This window comes from Falco punctatus (assembly GCF_963210335.1).
Source record: "Falco punctatus genome assembly, contig: scaffold_46, whole genome shotgun sequence".
Classification (NCBI taxonomy): domain Eukaryota; kingdom Metazoa; phylum Chordata; class Aves; order Falconiformes; family Falconidae; genus Falco; species Falco punctatus.
Window position 1 is genome coordinate 28,209 of NW_027660143.1, and position 7,185 is coordinate 35,393.

The window sequence follows — 7,185 nt, forward strand, 5'->3', positions numbered from 1 at the left end:
AAGTCTCAGGGTTAAGTTTCAAGGCTAAGTTTCAATGTTAAGTCTCAGGGTTATGTCTTAGGGTTAAGTCTTAAGGTTAAATCTTAAGGTTAAGTCTTAAGGTGAAGTCTTATGGTTAAATCTTAGGGTTAAGTCTTAGGGTTAAGTTTTAGGGTTAAGACTTAAGACTAAGTCTTAGAGTTATGTCTTAGGGTTAAGTCTTAAGGATAAGACTTATAGTTACATCTTTAAGTTTACGTCTTAGGTTTATGTCTTAGGGTTAAGTCTTAGGGTTTTGTCTTAAGGTTAAGTATTATTATTAAGTCTTAGGGTTAAAGTCTTAAGATTTAATCTCAGGGTTAGGTCTTATGGTTAAGTCATAAGTTTAAGTCTTAATTTTAAGTCTTGGGGATAAGTCTTAAGGTTAAGTCTCAAGGTTAATCTCAGGGTTAAGATTTAGGGTTAAGTCTTAAGGTTAAGTCTTAGGGTTCAGTCTTAGGGTTAAGTCTCAGGGTTATGTCTTAGGGTTAAGTCTTATGTTTAAGTCTTAGGGTTAAGTCTTAAATTTAAGACCTAGGGTTAATTCTTAGGGTTAAAATCTTTAAGATTAAGTCTCAGGGGTAAGTCTTAGGGGTAAGTTTTAAGGTGAAGTCTTAACATTAAGTATGAGGGTTGTGTCTTTGGGTTAAGTCTTAAGGTTAACTTTTAGGGTTAAGTCTTAGGGTGAAGTCTAAAATTTAAGTCCTAGGGTTAAGTCTTTCAAGGTTAAATCTCAGGGTTAAGTCTTAAGGTTAAGTCTTAAATTTTAGTGTTAAAGTTTTAAGGTTAAGTTTCAGGGTTAAGTCCTAGGGTTACTTCTTAAGGCTAAGTCTCAGGGTTAAGTGTTAGTGTTAAGTCCTAGGGTTAAGTCTTAATGTTGAGTCTTAGGGTTGATTTTTAAGGTTAAATCTTTCGGTTAAGTCTTAAGGTTAAGTCTTAATGTTAAGTCTTAGGGTTAGGTCACAGGGTTAAGTTTTAAGGTTAAGTCTTAGGGTTAAGTCTTAATGTTATGTCTTAAATTTAAGACCTAGGGTCAATTCTTAGTGTTAAAATCTTTAAGTCTCAGGGTTAAGTCTTAAGTTTAAGTCTCAGGGGTAAGTCTTAAGTTAAGATAGGATGAAGTCTTAGGGATAAGCCTTAGAGTAAAGACTTAAGATAAAGTCTTAAGTTTAAGTGTAAGGCTTAAGTCTTAGAGTTCAGTCTTAGGGTTAAGTTTTAAGGTTAAGAATTAAGGTTAATCTTAAGAGTTAAGTCTTACGGTTAAGTCTTAAGGTTATGTCTTAATATTAAGTCTTAGGGTTAAGTCTCAGGTTCAGTTTTTAAGGTTGAGTCACAAGGTTAAGTCTTAAGCTCAAGTCTTAATTATAAGTGTTAGCGTTAAGCCTTAAGGTTAAGTCTAAGGGTTAAGTCTCTAAGATTAAGTATTAGGTTTAAGTCTCAGGGTTAAGTCTTAGGGATAAGTCTTAAGATTAAGTCTTAAATTTAAGTCCTAGGGTTAAGTTTTAAGGTTAAGTCTCAGGGTTATATCTTAGGGTTAACTGTTAAGGTTAAGACCTAAATTTAAGTCTTAGGGTTAAGTCTTAAGGATAAGTCTTAAATTTAAGTCTTAGGGTTAAATCTTAAGGTTAAGTCGTACGGTTAAGTGTTAAGGTTAAGTCTTAAATTTAAGTGTTCTGGTTATGTCTTAAGGTTAAGTCTTAGTGTTAAGTCTTAAGGTTAACTCATAAATTTAAGTCTTAGGGTTAAGTCTTTGTGTTCAGTCTTAAGGTTAAATCTTAAGTCCTAGGCTTTGAGTCTTAGGGTTAAGTCTTAAGTTTAAGTCTTTGGGATACGTCTTAGGGTTAAGTGTCAGGGTTAAGATTTATGTTTAATTCTTAAGTTTAAGTCTTAAGTTTAAGTCTTAAAGTTCAGTCTTAAATTTAAGTCTTAGTGTTGTCTTCGGTTAAGTTATAGTGTTAAGTCTTAGGGTTACGTCTTAAGGTTCAGTCTTATATTAAATTCTCAGGGTTAAGTCTTAGGGATAAATCTTAAGGTTAAGCCTTAGTATTATGTCTTAAGATTCAGTCTTAAATTTAAGTCTTAATAATAAGTCTTAAGGTTAAGTCTTGGGGATAAGTCTTAGGGTTAAGTCTCAGGGATAAGTCTTAGGGGTAAGTCTTAAAGTTAAATCTTAGGGTTAAGTCTTAAGGTTAAGTCTCAGGGTTAAGTCTTAGGTTAAGTATTAGTATTAAGTCTTAGGGGTAAGTCTTATGGTTAAGTCCTAAATTTACGTCTTAGGGTTATGTCTTAGGGATAAGTCTTAAGGTGAAGCCTTAGGATCAAGTCTTAAGGTGATGTCCTTATGTTAATCCTTAGGGTTAAGTTTTAGGATTATTTCTTAGGGTTAAGTCTTAATGTTAAGTGTCAGGTTAAGTCTTAGAGTTAAGTCTTACGGTTACCTCTTAATGTTATGTCTTAGGGTTAAGTTATAAGGTTAAGTCCTAAGGTTGAGTGTTAAGTTTGAATATTAAAGTTAAGTCTTAAGGTTAAGACTTAGGGTTAAGTCTTATAGTTAAGTCTTTAGGGTTAAGTCTTAGGGTTAAGCTTTCGCGTTAAGTCTTAGGGTAAAATATTAAGGTTAAGTCTTAGGGTTAAGTCTTAAATTTAAGTCTTAACGTCAAGTCTTAAGGTTTAGCCTTAAGGTTAAGTTTTAGGGTTAAGTCTTAGGCTTAATTGTTATGGATAAGTCTTAGGTTTAAGTCTCAGGGTTGAGTCTTAAGGTTAGAGTCATAGGGTTAAGTCTTAAAGTTAAGTCTTAAGGTTAGTTCTTAGGGTTATATCTTAGGTTTAAGTCTTCAGGTTAAATCTTAATCTTAAATATTAAGGTTACATCTTAGGGTTAGGTATTAAGGTTAAGTCTTAGGTTTAAGTCTCAGGGTTAAGTCTTAGGGATAAGTCTTAAGTTTAAGTCTTAGGGTTAAGTCTTAAGGTTGATCCTTAAGGTTAAGCCTTAGCATTAAGTCTTAGGGTTAAGTCTTACGATGAAGTCTTAAGGATAAGTCTTATGATTAAGTCTTGGGGTTAAGTCAAAATGGTAAATCTTAAGGTTAAGTCTTATGCTTAAGTCTCAGGTTTATGTCTTAGGGTTATGTCTTAAGGTTAAGTCTGGGGTTTAAGTCTCAGGGTTAAGTCTTGGGGATAAATCTTAGTGTTAATTCTTAGTGTCAAATCTTAAGTTTAAATCTTATGGTTATGCTTAGGCTTAAATCTTAAGGTTGAGTCGTAATGTCTTAAGGTTAAGTTTTAGTGTTAAGTCTTAGGGTTTAGTCTTAGATTTAAGTCTCAGGGTTAAGTCTCAGGGTTAAGTCCCAGTGTTAAGTCGTAAGGTTCTGTCTTAAGGTAAAGTCTTAGGGTTAAGTCTTAATGTTAAGTTTTAAGGTGTAGTCTTAGGGTTAAGACTTAGGGATCAGTCCTAAGGGTAGGTCTCAGGGTTATGTCTTAAGGTTAAGTCTTAGATTTAAGTCTCAGGGTTAAGTCTTAGAGACAAGTCTTAAATTTGAGTCTTAAGGTTAAGTCTCAGGGTTAAGTTTAAGGTTAAGCCTCAGGGTTAAGTTTTAAGGTTAATTTTTAAGTTTAATCTTATGGATTGAGTCTTAGGTTTAAGTCTTAGAGTTAAGTCTTGGGGATATGTTTTAGAATTAAGTCTCAGGGTTAAGTTTAAGCTTAAGCCTCAGGGTTAAGTCTTACGGATTGAGTCTTAGGTTTAAGTCTTAAGTATAAGTCTTAAGTTTAAGTCTTAGGGTTAAGTCTTAGGCTTAAGTCGTAGGATTAAGATTCAAGGCTAAGTCTTACGTTTAGGTCTTAGGGTTAAGTCTTAGCGTTAAGTCTTATGGTTAAGTCTCAACGTTAAGTCTTAGGGTTCAGTCTTCTGGTTAGGTCATTATTTTAGGTCTTAGGGTTAGGTCTTAGTGTTAAGTCTTAATGTTGAGTCTTAGGGTCAAGTTTTAGGGTTAAGTCTTAAGGTTATATGTAGGGTTAAGTTTTAGGGCTAAGTCTTACAATTTAGTCTTAGGGTTAAGTCTTAAGGTTGAGTCTTAGGGTTAAGACTTAGAGTTCAGTCTCTAGGGTTAGGTCTTTAGGTTAGCTCTTAGGGTTAGGTATTAGGATTAAGTCTTAGGGTTAAGTCTTAGCTTAAGTCTTAAGTTTAGGTGTTAGGGTTAAGTCTTAAGATTTAGTCTTAGGGTTAAGTCTTTGGGATAAGTTTATAGAATTCAGTCTTAGAGTTAAGTCTTAGGCTTAAGTCTTAGAGTTAGGCCTTATGGTTAGGTATTAGGATTATGTCTTCTGGCTGTTTTAAGATTAAATCTTAAGGTTAAGTCCTAGCATTAAGTCTTAAGGATAAATCTTAGAGTTAATTCTTATGGTTAGGTCTTAGGGTTAGTTCTTAGGTTTAAGTCTTAGGGATAGATCTAATGGTTAAGTTTTAAGTTAATTCTTAAGGTTAAGTCTTATGGTTAAGTCTTAGGACTGAGTCAGGAAAAAGTCTTAGGGTTAAGTCTTAGATTTAAGGCTTAAGGTTAAGTCTGAGGGCTAAGTCTTAGGGTTAATTCTTAGGGTTAAGTCTTGGTGTTAAGTCTATAGGGTTAAGTCTTAGGGTTACGTCTTAAGGTTGAGTCTTTAGGGTTCAGTCTTATGGTTAATTCTTAAGGTTATGTATTAAGGTTATGTCTTCGGGTTAAGTCTTTAGGTTCGGTCTTAGGGTTAAGTCTTAGGTTTAAGTGTTAAGGTTTAGTGTTAAGGTTAAGTCTTAGGGTTGAGTCTTAGGGTTAAGTCTTAGAGTTCAGTCTCTAGGGTTAGGTCTTTAGGTTAGGTGTTAGGGTTAGGTATTAGGATTATGTCTTAGGGTTAAGTCTTAGCTTAAGTCTTAAATTTAGGTCTCAGGGTTAGGTCTTAAGGTTGAGTTTTAATATTGAGTCTTAAGGTTGAGTCTTAGGGCTAAGTATTATTACCAGGAACAGAGGTATATTACTGTAGGGTCTTGCAACTGGGTCTTCTGCAAGATCGATCGATTGATCGATCGATATATAGTCAGACAGACATAAAAATTACGCAATAGCTGCCCTAAATGTTTCAGAGATTTATTTCCATCAGTTTAGGTCATTGAACTTCCTACAGTAGTTATCTATTTCCTCATGCTGCCAAGAACTCCATCGTGTTTGCCATCACTAGTACCAATTGCTCTTTTCCTTGTTTCTTTGGGTAACTTTGGAGTCTTTGCTGTGGAAACAGGCTAGTGTGATGAAATTTAGCACATAGGAATACTTCATGGTTTGCTGACTCTTCAGCAGGGGTTTCCTTCCTCCACTCCCTGCCCAGATCCACCCCTGTTCTCTTCATTCCTCTGTCCCTCTCCTGTCCCTCTCCTGTCACCACACCGCCCCATCTCACCCCCCTCTGCTGCTCAAAATATTAAGGGAACTAGATCTGTATTGAAAAAATCGGGGTTTCTCTTTCCTCTCCTGAGGATTTACCACCCAGAGCAGGCTCAGGTTCTGATCCTGCAAACTGCTCTCTAGCACTTGGATGCTTGCTCTGGGAAACAAGGGCAGCTGCTCAAATTCTTTTGCAGGCAGAATCTTTGTTTAAATTCTAGTTGAAATGAAATGAAAAGCTGTCATCAGTCCCACCTGTGGCACAGAGAGACACCTGTGTTTCACGCACATGTCTGCACAGAAACACACGCAGAGGGAAAAAAGCCCGGTACTGCTTTGTGCAAGGAAGTATGTAAACTCTCCCTATCAGCATTGCTGCTTTGAGCAATTGAATCGTTCTACAGTTATCTGACAAGCCGACACGCTGCCCATCAAATCAGAACCAGAATGTATGCCATTTGCAAGACGGGGCAGCAATAAGCTTTCAACCACTTTCCAGCAAGATCAATTCAAGCAAGGCTGTGTATTCATGGATTTTCTCCTCTGCAAAGCCATGAAGAAAACATGAACAGCACTCCCCAAAGGCAAAGGAGCAAACTGAGGGAGAGCAGCTCATCGGCGCCTTTCAGAGCTTCAACAGTCGGGAGAAAAGGGAAAAAACCCATACAAAGGTAAAGAGCAGCCAAGATGCACTTTTATAAAATGTATATTGGGACCTGTTCCACATCTCAGAATGACTTTCAATATTGCTTTGCATGCCTTTTAGACCAAGGCCTAATGTGGCGTGATAGCTTCTGCTTGCCAGGGCATGAGAAGATCACTCAAATGAGCAACACAGTAACAAGTAAACACCAAAGGCGATAGCAGAGCTTACCGTTTCCCTCCACTGGCGACCAGCTGTGCAGTAAACCAGCTTAACACAGCCTCCCTAAGGATGGCTCTAAAGTCACTGAAAAGGAAAAAAAGAAGGTAAGTTCTTAGCCTGGAATGTAAAGGCACCCTCTTGGCTTCCAGGCAGGTGGCACAGATCGCCCAGCAGGGTCATGTCCCCACATTCCAGGAAAGATAAAAGAAACACAGGACGTCTTTGTCGGGTGGGTTTGATGCATCCTTTCCATTTGGTGAAAGCCTGAGGAAGGATGTATTCCCCGGTAGGACCGGTGGCACTTTAGACCTGAGGTTAAAAAAGTGCTGCACTTCAGTGACGCTCCCCAAGCTGCTTTCACCACCAAAGAGAAAAAGATTTGCTCTCTCCAGTATGGTGGGAATGATACCATAAAGTCAGTCAGGGAGAAAAACCCTCTAAGACTTGCTTGCAAGTTTCAGAAGGCCGGCATTCTTTATGGCAGTGCTGGGAGCACGGGGGAATGTTTCCTCTGAGCGTGCTCACCCAGTTCCTCGAGGGTACGCACTATGGACAGCAGAGCACTTGCACACTCATAGCGCATTACACATGCATTTTCAGTCAGGCACGGGATGGGTTACAAGTTGCTTGCTTTAATGCAAACGAGCACACACCCTCAGACAGCACTGCTGAGGTTTTTTACTAGCTCCCCGTGCTCCCCAAGCGGGGCCTTGCCCTCTCTCGGGGGGCTATCTGAGTCAGAGGTCACGATCTCCCCCCACAACAATTACCTTTGTCCGAATTCCAACCAACTTTCCGCGGATCGCAGCACTCTGTCGGCTTGTCTCCTCCTGCAGCCACAACGTCCTCACCCGGAGGCTCTTTCTGCATCACTGAAGACAACGGAGATCT

The 7,185-nt window shown here is 37.9% G+C and overlaps 1 long non-coding RNA gene across 1 annotated transcript; it reads left to right on the forward strand.

Annotated features, from left to right (window-relative positions):
• The first annotated feature begins 502 nt into the window (after positions 1–502).
• Positions 503–4,836, forward strand: LOC308057830. The gene is made up of 3 exons (XR_013925480.1): positions 503–523; positions 1,252–4,769; positions 4,822–4,836. It is a non-coding gene; the product is annotated as an uncharacterized lncRNA (long non-coding RNA).
• Positions 4,837–7,185: the final 2,349 nt, after the last annotated feature.